General features: G+C 39.1%; 1 long non-coding RNA gene across 1 annotated transcript in view; it reads right to left on the bottom strand.

The window, feature by feature from the left end:
* LOC137979524 (uncharacterized) overlaps positions 1–8459 on the bottom strand; it is a 9924-nt gene extending 1465 nt beyond the window's left edge. The window contains exons 1-3 of the long non-coding RNA XR_011118357.1: positions 8288–8459; positions 1294–1502; positions 1–772 (exon numbers count right to left, since the gene is read on the bottom strand). The exon at positions 1–772 is cut by the window's left edge and continues 1465 nt beyond it. This is a non-coding gene — a long non-coding RNA (uncharacterized lncRNA). The remainder of the gene's footprint in view (positions 773–1293; positions 1503–8287) is intronic.
* Positions 8460–12322: the final 3863 nt, after the last annotated feature.

Raw genomic sequence — 12322 nt, 5'->3', positions numbered from 1 at the left:
CGGGTGCTGTAGTTTCTTTTCTTTTCTTGGTTGAAAAATTTTCAAAGCAGTTCAATTTTAATTTTTCTCTGTCTCATATTCATGAAAATTGTGTGTAGGAAAGGAAAAATTAAAATTGAAGTAATTTTCAAGGCTAAAGCTTGAATAGTGATGATGATGTCCTATTGTAGTTTCGAAAACGTTCAGATTTCTAATATACAATTGAACTAGTTTAAAAACATTTAACTACAATTGTAGATATAAAATTGAACAAGACGCCAATAAGGGCGTATCCGTGGGATGCACAAACAGTTAACACAAATTGCCCAGTTACAGTGAACTTCAACTACAGGTAAACTTCGGAAAATGGGGATAGATTACCAGAAAGATAAATCTAATCTAACTTGAAGTTGTTTATTGTAAAACTCTTATCATTAATGTTACTAAATTTGCAAATGCAACTGAACGAAGGCCTATTGGGGTTTATCCGGATACCGGATATTTAGGTAAAAAATTATAAGGATACGGGATTTTTGGGGGAAAATTGACGAGATACGGGATTTTTTTAAAATAGGCACGCATTGCGTACGTGAGGTAGTGCAGTAACTTGGCAGTGTTTTTTTTCCCATAACTGTCACCTGGGTTACATAAGAACTTTATTATTAGTTTGCCATCTCCATCCACCCATCTGTTAATGTTGGCCATGCTCCTACCCCATATCGCCCATTCTTTCAGGGTAGCATGGCCAAGATGCAGATCGCTTTGTTGACGTTGTGATCCAGGCATCACAATCCTGATATAAACAAAGACATACGAAATAAGAATTTCATTAAGTTGTGCGATTTTATTATTTAGCAGTATTGTCTTGAATTTTTTGATGGAGTGGTCTCATAGTATCCCCCACTGCGATGAATTATTGGCAATTGTTTTGTCTGCTCTGAACCTGCTAACTATGATGAAATGTGCTCAAGCAAGAGACCTGGCTGGGGTTGCTCTCTAACTAGAGTTAAATACCCTGGAAACCTATAGGTTTTGATACCTCTTCACCAACGGAACCTTAGTGCTAACCAGGCTTTGAGTCACCGACCCCTGGGTATTAACTGTTGTGCGTTGTAGATGTCAACATTCTACATGTGTTGTCAAGCTAAATTTGCTATAAATTCATGAGCTATTGTGGTCAACTGATCACCAAAAACTCACTCGAGAAATTTTAACTGACCTGAAATATATCAATTACGCAAATCGGTTCCAATTTTCGTGTATCTCTCAGATACAATCTTTAGCCACTAAGGTGATTGTGTAATTATTTCGTACCGTGTTGGCAATCGACTCTAGTTGCAGGAAAAAATCCATTTTTGGGTTGATGGCACCCTCCGCCTGTCTCCATCGAACGAAAACAGATGCCTAGTTATGGATTCATTAGAAACAGTACTTTGCCTCGCCAGAATGTCGGGAAAGTTCTTCATGGTCCATACGAAGGATGCCACATTCCTCTCCTTGAAGGTTGAGGCAGTATTGCTGTCCTGTGAAGATGGTTTCAAAGTAGTGAGTGAATATTTGCATTGAATTTTTTTTTACGAATGTTACACAGAACGAAACAACTAAAATATCTTATTAGATGGAAGTCGCGAACAAAGACTTTACTCCACGTTACTTTTAGTTTTCATTTACATGGAAAAGTTCTTTTCATGGCTTGAAAAGCACAAGAAGCAGATTGCTATGGAATAGCATGCTCAACAATGTACTTTGGCTTGATTACTTGAACGTTACCACAAAATATATTTACAATAACAAGTTGTAAGAATGTGGGCACTAAACACACTGTTGTTCCCTGTTGGCAATCAGAAAAGAATTAAAATACCGATTTTACACTGACATGACAATAAGTGCAGTCAATCGATGAGATGAGAGGGTAATTCGATGAGAGATAAGGGAGCATTCATATACTAGTTTCACTGTGAAAATGAAGTACACCCGTTTCTCAAAACAAAATATGTTACGTAACACTTGCTTTCAGGAAAAGTAGCTTTGGGTCATTGTATAATGGGGAAAGTAGTTGTCAGAAGGCTTATATACATCGATAAGAAATCAGATAATCATTCAAGCGTATGAAACATTAATGATTTTACTGTTTGTTGAATCAGGTTGAATTGATTGAAGAATAAACAAGCAATATAAACTATACATTATAAGACACTGAAAGATGAAGCTTAAATTCGGCGAAGTTATGGGGACATCCCTAGGGAATCGATTGGATGCTGGTGTTTTTAAGGTGAAAATTTCACTGGTTTGGCGTCAGTTCTAGCTTGAACAAGACGAGCTCACCCGCCGGCGGCTGGGTGCTGCCTTCGTTCGAGAAAAGATCTCGCAAAATGACGCCTGAAACAGCTCGGAACGACCAAAACAACATAACACAGGACTCAGTTGACACTTTGTTTAATCTTTGATTGAATCATTTGCTTTCAAATCTTTATTGCCGAGCAAATCACAACCGCGGTAATGTATTTATCCTTCTATAGATCGATAACCAAAACAACAACACCATTAGAGGGTAGTAAGCCTGTGGTTTGATCAACTCAACAAGATCGATTCGCGCTCAAATCCCTATGCACGGACCGCTCAGTTGTTTTAATGAACAGATTTAATACCTGCTTAGCTTGTCACATTTTTTGTTGATGTTTTTTAAAACGTGAACACGTTACACGTTTTTTAAAACGTTAACAAAAAAATGCGACAGGCTATTAAAAGCAATTAAATTAAAATCTGTTAAAAGAAAGGCTTGTTTTCGAGGCAGATAACGATCTATAATTTGAGTCCATTTTTGCGTGAAATAAACAAACGTTCGCTGGCAGACGCCGCGGCACGTGACAGAAAGATATTACTTAGGAATGTCTCATCAGTTGTATTGGTGGCGAAGGCGTGCAACAAAGGTGATCAAATTCGCTGAATTCACTTTGAAGAATTGCAATGCCTCATCATGTGTTTCCTGGCTTTTGAAGGAAAATAGCTTGGTCCTAGACGCATCCTGTGTTGCGCATCGTTTTCGATACGGTTACACCTTCCGTTTACACGACACCGATCCAGACTGTTGCCGAAACCGCGTCGATTTGAAACTGCTGCCAAAAGTGGAGCGTTCTCAAAACGATGCGGTTTCATCTGTCTTGTAAACAGCGAAACCGCATCGATTTGAATACGTTTACTATTTTGGCGCGAAATTTTCATTGTTCAATTCAAAATAGTGAATTTAGCACATCACGACTTAGATTTTTTGGCGAAAACGGTTCCGTGTAAACACCTCCAAACAGCATCGATTTTGACGCGGAACCGTGTCGATGTGAAACCGCGTTCGCTTAAACGCTGCCTAAGTCTGGCGGAGTCCGATTTTGCAATTGTCGAACTTAATTTTCAAATTTTTTAAATAGCAGCCCACAAAGAATATTTGTGTCAATTCGACAGTGTTGCTCCGTGACCTGTCAACATTCCGGAATTACGAATCTTCGGTTAATTACGTAAGTTAAGGTTCACGCTGCAACCAGTTGTTCCCCGGGAGTTGTTCAAACTATGGATGATAAATCACTCTGTTGGATAACTCATAGCGAAACCAATTGCGCCATCCAATGAATAGTGACGGATTTATCCGGTGGATAGCGTTATCCGGCCACCTTTTAAACAACTGGGCCCAGCTTGACAATCGGACATGATTGGACAATTATGATTGTATACCCAATTGAAGAGGCTCTGCTAGGGTAAAAAAATCACCATGATACCAATCATTGGTATTTTGTTCGAGCTATATTAGGTTCAATAAAGCGCTCTCTGTGCCCCCAGGGATTAAAAAAGCAAACCTTGGTTAGGCAGACAGAACTGTAGAATAAGCTCAATATTTTCAGTCCAAGACAAGAGTGCTCTGATTTACACTTTCTTATAACTTCATAGATATTATTGAATACCGAAAAATCAGTCATATTTTGCTTGGTCTTTTGAACTTGCAATGAACAAAACAAACGTGTCTAACTAAGGGCTGGAACCCAACCGTAGACGCCAAAGGGAGCTATTTAGTTTTGAGACACAGATCATTCTAGGACTAAAGCAGTGCCGACGAAGGTTAAGAGTGCGGTATCTACCAACAGACTTAAAACGTAATTTGAGGTGATCCACTCTACCTCACTTCTTATGTAAGAGCATAGGGAAAACGCCGGTGTACAAAAAAATGGGGTTGACCAAAACCAATGCAGTTAAGAGCGTCTTTACTTTGCTCACTTGCAGTCTAACAGGACAATTAACTCAAAAGCTTAGGGAACTTTTTTAACCTGAACAATGTGGTTTTCTTATTGCATGATACAGTGAAGAACAACTTAAAGAAAGAAACCGTTCAATTTCACCTCCATAGTGGGGTTCCAAGCGTTCATATTTCTTTAGACTTCCTTTATTTACCTGTCCGTCCTGTCATCCGAACAGATGAAAAATTTTTAGGGGATAAAAATAGGCTTATATCTACGGTTTAAATACTAAAATACGTTTAACAATGTTACGTTTAAGTGGTTTTGAACTATATTATCGTTGGGTGCCCCTATTTTTATTCCTTATCTTGTTTGCAGTTGAACTGATTAGCCCTAGAATATTTATGAAAATCAAGCGAGCAACACTAGACTAGCAACAATGATAGAAGCCAAAAACTTATAACCGTGGTCGAGATTTCATCACGGGACACAGTAGAAGCAAAATTACTTTTAAAAATGAAGAAAAAACTGTTACACTGATCGGTCGATTAAATTTGCTGGTAGTTGGGGATGCTTCATTATGTAACTTCCGGCAGAGCTCACAATTACGTAACAGATCTAATGAAGTCTTTGGAAAACGATATTGCTGTTAATCACGTGGATTTGCCAGTGGAACCATATTTTCACTGAGTCAAGATCCAGCTTAACCAGTTTAGTTGAGCCTATCAACGTTCGTATTCTTTAATTAAAAGACTATAATCAGTTTAGTTTGGGCAGCGACGCTGTGAACTGCAAAAGATTAACTCGACTTTTGCTCCAGTCTTGAGGCCGCATCAAGTGATCTGTTCTCGACATGTCTCTTTCAAAGCAAGTAAGGAGACAGCATAGCCACGTTTTTCGAAAAACTGTCATATCTCCTCAGATTTGCGGAAAAGTCGGAGTTATCACTACATAGACGTGGAAGTCTAAGAAATTGAGAATAAGGAATGGTGTTCTTGACATGTGATGGATGTGACGATGTATACAACAAATAACTGTGAGAAATTGTAGGTTTGTAGTGCACACTTTTCCAGCAAATCAGAGGCGATGTGCCAGTTTTTCGAAAAACGTGGCTATGGAGTCTCTGTGGTCAAAGCGGACCATCATCGTGCCCAACAATTTGATCGACAGTCAGCACTACAAGCGTCACAAAAGGATAAGAATGACAGAATTCCGTTCACCCTCACTTGATGATGCATCTAAGCCAGTCGCTCGTCATTTTAATCTCCCTAAACACTCCAAACAACACATGGCTATCTGCGGCCTTTCCCTACAACTAAGGTACGACGGAAAGCCGCAAGAATCTGGAACAAAAATTCATCTTCCAAATCGGCACCCTTAATCCCCACGGTATTAACGAACGCTTTTCATTTAACTAATGCATTCCTGATTTTCACGTAGCTCCTACTCTACTATAAAAAACTACACACAACTCATAATTCTTCGATTCGCTCTGACGAAGGGCTAACGCTCGAAACGTCAGCTTTTAGAATCTCTGTACGGTGGCCAATTTACATTATCAACTCCGTTGATAAAACCAAATTTTTGTATACTATTTCCCCACCGACGCAGCACCACAGTTTCTTTAGAAACTACCCCCTTCATTCCTGGATCCTAAGGGCCTGGCTAAATTAGGAAACATTAGGGAGCTTAAGATCTACGACGACGACGTCGACGAAAACGCCACAAAACAATGATATCATTGGTTAAAAGAGCATAAATAATCGTGCTCCACGTGCGGCACGGATTTGAGCTCATATTTTTGCAGTTCTCTGCGTGACGACGACGTGAAATCACTAAATTTTAGGTTTTGACGACAACGTGAGCATGCAACAGAGAATCTTTCATTCTCTATCTTCAGTCTGAAACCGCTCGTACCAATTTATTTTTAAGATACTTCGCCCACATTGTAGGACGTGAACGAGATGGAATAATCGCGAAAGACTTTTACTAGAGCAAAGTTCTATTTTGAGGTGACGTTTTCGTCGACGTCGTCGTCGTAGATCTTAAGGTCCCTATTGTTGCGAAACATTGCTGCGAAACATTGCCGCGGACGCATATGTTTCCCAGTTTGACCACTTGGGAAACATTGTTGCGGACGCAAATCTTGCTTCAAGGACGCAAGAATTAACAATTACTTCATGCGTCAGCGAGCGTATGTCGAGATAATGAGCACGTGGGAAGTTTGGAGAGCACGAAAGGGGCGTAAGAGTTGCACGAGGCGTAGCCGAGTGCAACTGTTCCCTCTTGACGTTGTGGCATTCTTTCTCAAATTGAAGCTTAATTATCTCTCAGAAATGCATGGTTACCCACAATTTTCTTTTTGGATACCAAAAGCACTTATTAAGATCTACTTTCTCCGGATAGTTTTAAACCCGCGCAAAAATATCCCTGTATCAGTAAGCATCACCGATAGTAGGAAACTCGAGTATCTGGAGATGCGCAGAACGTATGCGCAGTAACAATAGTAGGCACCGTCCTTAATAGCTTCAATAAAGCGCTGTCTGAGCACCTTGGTTATAGTCAGACAAGATTAGAATAAGCTTTATATTTTCAGTCCAAAGATTGCTATGATTTACAAGTTTTTATAACTTTTTATGTTTTTTATAACTTTCTGGTAATTTTACTTGGTCTTTTGAACTTGAAATGAACAAAACACTTTTTTATAACTTCATAGATATTATTGAATACCGAAAAATAAGTCATATTTTGCTGGGTCTTTTGAACTTGCAATGAACGAAACAAATGTGTCTAACTAAGCGCTGGAACCCAACCGTAGACGCCAAGAGGAGGTAGTTAGAGATCATTCAAGGACAAAAGCAGTACCGACGAAGGTCAAGAGTGCGGTATCTACAGACAGTTAAAGCATAATTTGAGGTGATTTGTTTACTCGTTAGCCCTAGTAATGGAAAGAACTGAAACACAAGACAGAGAAAGCCTTTGGCCGAGGTGGGAGTTCTTAGCTTGCCTGGGAAGCGGCAAAGGTCTTAGCTGGAAGCTATTTCTATTGCCAGATGTGTTGTTGAAAACACTCGGATTGTGAAACCTATATGACCATGAGACCTCACGACCCCTTCTTTTGTTACGGGTTTTAATAGCGAGCCTCGCATTAAAAAACAGACACGCCACAAAAACGTGATTTTCATTCTTGTTCCGATCACTGCCGCGAGCATTTTTAATGTCACCTCACGTCTTACGTAAGAGTACAGGAAAAACGGGATTGTACAAAAAACGGAGTTAACCATTAACCAACATCATGTTAAGAACATACTCAGGCTAAGAGTCAGTTAAGAACCTCTTTATTTTGCTCACTTGTAGTCTAACAGCACAATTAACGCAAAAGCTTAGGGAACTCTTTTAACATGAACAATGTAGTTTTCTTATTGCATGATACATTGAAAAACAACTTTACAAGAAAGAAACCTTTAAATTTTACCTCCACAGTGGGGTTCCGAGCGCTCATATTTTTCGTTTACCCCTCCACTGCCTACTTTTTTATTTTATGCAAGAGACGTCCGTGTATATGAATAGAGTTCAAAAGATCAAGCAAAATATAATTTTTTGGTGTTTGAAAAATGTGCATGTCTTAAACAAACTTTAAATTGGGAACCTAGATGCGCTTTATCATTGCTAATGCGGCTCGAACACAACTACCAATGACTTTCGATGTTCCACTTCATTTGTTAGAAACTTTTATTTATTCTTTATCTTGTCTGCAGTTGAAATTAGCCCTGGGATATTTATGGCAATCAAGCGAGGAACAATGATAGAAGCCAAAAACTTATAACCGTGGTCGAAACAGTTTCATCAAAGGACACAGTAGAAGCGAAATTCCTTTTAAAAATGAAGAAGAAACTGTTACACGATCGTTTCAAATTAGGCCCAACCGATTTCATGAGCAGCATTCCAAGACACCACATTGGTTGGACAAGACATGGAAAAGTTATTTTCATGGCTTGAAAAGCACAAGAAGCAGATTGCTATGGAATAGCATGCTTAACAATGTACTTTGACTTGATTACTTTAACGTTACCACAAAATATACTTACAATAAAAGTTGTAAGAATGTGGGCACTAAACACACTGTTGTTCCCTGTTGGCAATCAGAAAAGAATTAAAATACCGATTTTACACTGACATGACAGTAAGTGCAGTCAATCGATGAGATGAGAGGGTAATTCGATGAGAGATAAGGGAGCATTCATATACTAGTTTCACTGTGAAAATGAAGTACACCCGTTTCTCAAAACAAAATATGTTACGTAATACTTGCTTTCAGGAAAAGTAGCTTTGGGTCATTGTATAATCATAGTTAATCTAGGGGGCGGAAACAATATTGTCGCAATTGCCTGTTAAACTCGTGTTTGAAATAGAAGCCAATAAATAACTTATTTGACCGCAACGCTTTGTTTCAGACCGGATGAAAATGGTTCGTGTTTCTGATTGTTGTGGTGTGCGATTATGTTCGATTGAGTTCGATTGTTGGACCGTTCGATTGCGTTCGATTGGCAAATTTTTTTTGTGAGTTCGATTAGCTACGCCGGGTTATATACATCGATAAAAAATCAGATAATCATTCAAGCATATGAAACATTAATGATTTTATTGTCTGTTGAATCAGGTTGAATTGATTGAAAAATAAACAAGCAATATAAACTATACATTATAAGCCAAGACACTGAAAAATGAAGCTTAAATTCGGCGAAATTATGGGGACATCCCTAATCGATTGGATGCAGCTGGTGTTTTTAAGGTGAAAATTTCACTGGTTTGGCGTCAGTTCTAGCTTGAACAAGACGAGCTCACCGGCCGGCGGCTGGGTGCTGCCTTCGGTCGAGAAAAGACCCTCGCAAAATCACGCCTGAAACAGCTCGGAACGACCAACACAACATAACACAGGACTCAGTTGACACTTTGTTTAATCTTTGATTGAATCATTTGCTTTCAAATCTTTATTGCCGAGCAAATCGCAACCGCAGTAATGTATTTATCCTTCTACAGATCGATAACAAAAACAACAACACCAATAAAGGGTGGTAAGCCCGTGGTTTGATCAAATCAACAGGATCGATTCGCGCTCAAATACGACTCCTCTGCCCCTATGCACGGACAGCTGAGTTGTTTTAACCAACATAGCTTGCCACATTTTTTGTTCATGTTTTTTAAAACGTTAACAAAAAATGTGACAGGTTATTAAAAGCAATTAAATTAAAATCTTTTAAAAGAAAGGCTTGTTTCCGAGGCAGATAACGATCTATTTTTTGAGTCCATTTTTGCGTGAAATAAACAAACGTTGGCTGGCAGACGCCGCAGCACGTGACGCGGTGCTTGACCCTGGTGCTTGACAAAAGTTATTACTTAGAAATGTCTCATTAGTTGTATTGGTGGCGAAGGCGTGCAACAAAGATGATCAAATTCGCTGAATTCACTTTGAAGAATTGCAATGCCTCATCATGTGTTTCCTGGCTTTTGAAGGAAAATAGCTTGGTCCTAGACGCATCCTGTGTTGCGCATCGTTTTCTATACGGTTACAACTTTCGTTTACATGACACCGATCGTCGATTTGAAACCGCTGCCAAAAGTGGAGCGTTTTCAAAATGATGCGGTTTCGTCTGTCGTTTAAACAGCAAAACCGCATCGATTTGAATACGGTTACTATTTTGGCGCGAATTTTGCATTGTTCAATTCAAAATAGTGAATTTAGCACGTAGTGCAGCACTCCATTATACCATCACGACTTGGATCTTTTGGCGAAAACGGTTCCGTGTAAACACCTCCAAACAGCATCGATTTTGACGCGGTTTCGAAGTCATGAAACCGTGTCGAGGTGAAACCGCGTTCGCTTAAACGCTGCCCTAGTCTGGCGGAGTGCGATTTTGCAATTGTCGAAGTTAACTTTGAAATTTTTTAAATACTTGTTCATCCTTTGAAATGTAAAGCAATAAAAACTAAATAGCAGCCCACAAAGAATATTTGTGGCAATTCGACAGCGTTGCTCCGTGACCTGTCAACATTCCGGAATTACGAATCTTCGTTGATTACGTAAGTTAAGGTTCAGGCTGCAACCAGTTGTTCCCAGGGAGTTGTTCAAAGTATGGATGATAAATCACTCTGTTGGATAACTCATAGCGAAACCAATTGCGCCATCCAATGAATAGTGACGGATTTATCCGGTGGATAGCGTTATCCACCATTTGAACAACTGGGTCCAGGTTGACAATCAGACGTGATAGTTTGCGGATGCAAATTTGGTTTGGATAATTATGATTGTAGACCCAATTGAAGAGGCTCTGCTTGGGTGACAAAGCATCGACAGGAGACTTTTTAAAATTCATTCAAGCGACACGGGACCCGCCATCTCACCTCTGGCAGGGCCTCGTTGAATGATTATTCCAATGAGTCTTCTGAGAGGTCGCTGTCAAGAACAGACAAAACACAAAATAGTAACCATAAAAACAGTAAAAAGAGGTTTCGGCTAAAAAATCAGGATGATACCAATCATTGGTATTTTGTTTAAGCTATAGTAGGTTCAATAAAGCGCCCTCAGTGCCCCAAGAGATTAAAAAAGCAAACCTTGGTTAGGCTGACAGAACTGTAGAATAAGCTCAATATTTTCAGTCCAAAGAGTGCTATGATTTACACTTTTTTATAACTTCATAGATATTATTGAATACCGAAAAATAAGTCATATTTTGCTGGGTCTTTTGAACTTGCAATGAACGAAACAAATGTGTCTAACTAAGCGATGGAACCCAACCGTAGACGCCAAGAGGAGGTATTTAGTTTTGAGACACAGATCATTCCAGGACAAAAGCAGTGCCGACGAAGGTCAAAGGCGGCGGTATCTACAAACAGAGTGCTATGATTTACACTTTTTTATAACTTCATAGATATTATTGAATACCGAAAAATAAGTCATATTTTGCTTGGTCTTTTGAACTTACAATGAACGAAACAAACGTGTCTAACTAAGCTCTGGAACCCAACCGTAATGACGCCAATTAAAGAGGAGGTATTTAGTTTTGAGACACGGATCATTCCAGGACAAAAGCAGGCCGACGAAGGTCAAAGAGTGCGGTATCTACAAACAGAGTTAAAACGTAATTTGAGGTGATCCACTCTACCTCACTTCTTACGTAAGAGTACAGGGAAAACGGGGTGAACAAAAAAAAATGGGGTTGCCCTTGACCAACATTTTAAGAACATACGCCAGGCTGAGAGTCAGTTAAGAGCGTATTTACTTTGCTCACTTGTAGTCTAACAGGACAGTTAACTCAAGTTAACTCATGAACTATGTGGTTTTCTTATTGCATAATACATCGAAGAACAACTTAAAGAAAGCCGAAACCGTTCAATTTCACCTCCACATTGGGGTTCCAAGCGCTCATATTTCTTTAGACTTTTTTATTACCTCTCGACGGGCAACTTTTTGATTTTATGCAAGAGACGTCCGTGTTTCCGTGTTTGTGAATAGAGTTCAAAAGATTAAGCAAAATATGATTTTGCGGTGTTCGAAAAATGTGCACGTCTTATTAAACAAACTTCACATTTTGCACCTAGCTGCGCTTTATCATTGCTAATGCGGCTCGAACACAATACTAATGACTATCGATATTCCAATTCAACTTCTATTTATTCTTTATCTTGTCTGCAGTTGAAATTAACCCTGGAATATTTATGGCAATAATCAAGCAAGCAACAATCATGACACGGAAGCCAAAAACTTATAACCGTGGTCGAGATTTCATCACAGGACACAGTAGAAGCAAAATTACTTTTAAAAATGAAGAAGAAACTGTTACACTGATCTGTCGATTTAATTTGCTGGTAGTTGGGGATGCTTCATTATATAACTAATGAAATATTTGGAAAACTATATTGCTGTTAATCACGTGGATTTGCCAGTGGAACCATATTTCCACAACTTTATTTATTTGTACCAACAGTAAAGCAATAAGCTACAAGATATTACAAAAATAGAAAGGAGTACAGGCTGCCCCAAATAACCATAGGGGCTAATGAAATAGGACAGCCACACTCTGGTAATTAAGCTAATATAAATTAGGTCAGATGCACACATATAC

The sequence above is a fragment of the Montipora foliosa genome, chromosome 12 (assembly GCF_036669935.1).
Source record: "Montipora foliosa isolate CH-2021 chromosome 12, ASM3666993v2, whole genome shotgun sequence".
NCBI lineage: Eukaryota > Metazoa > Cnidaria > Anthozoa > Scleractinia > Acroporidae > Montipora > Montipora foliosa.
The sequence above is the reverse complement of the archived record's forward strand: the minus strand, read 5'-3'. Positions and strand labels throughout refer to the sequence as shown.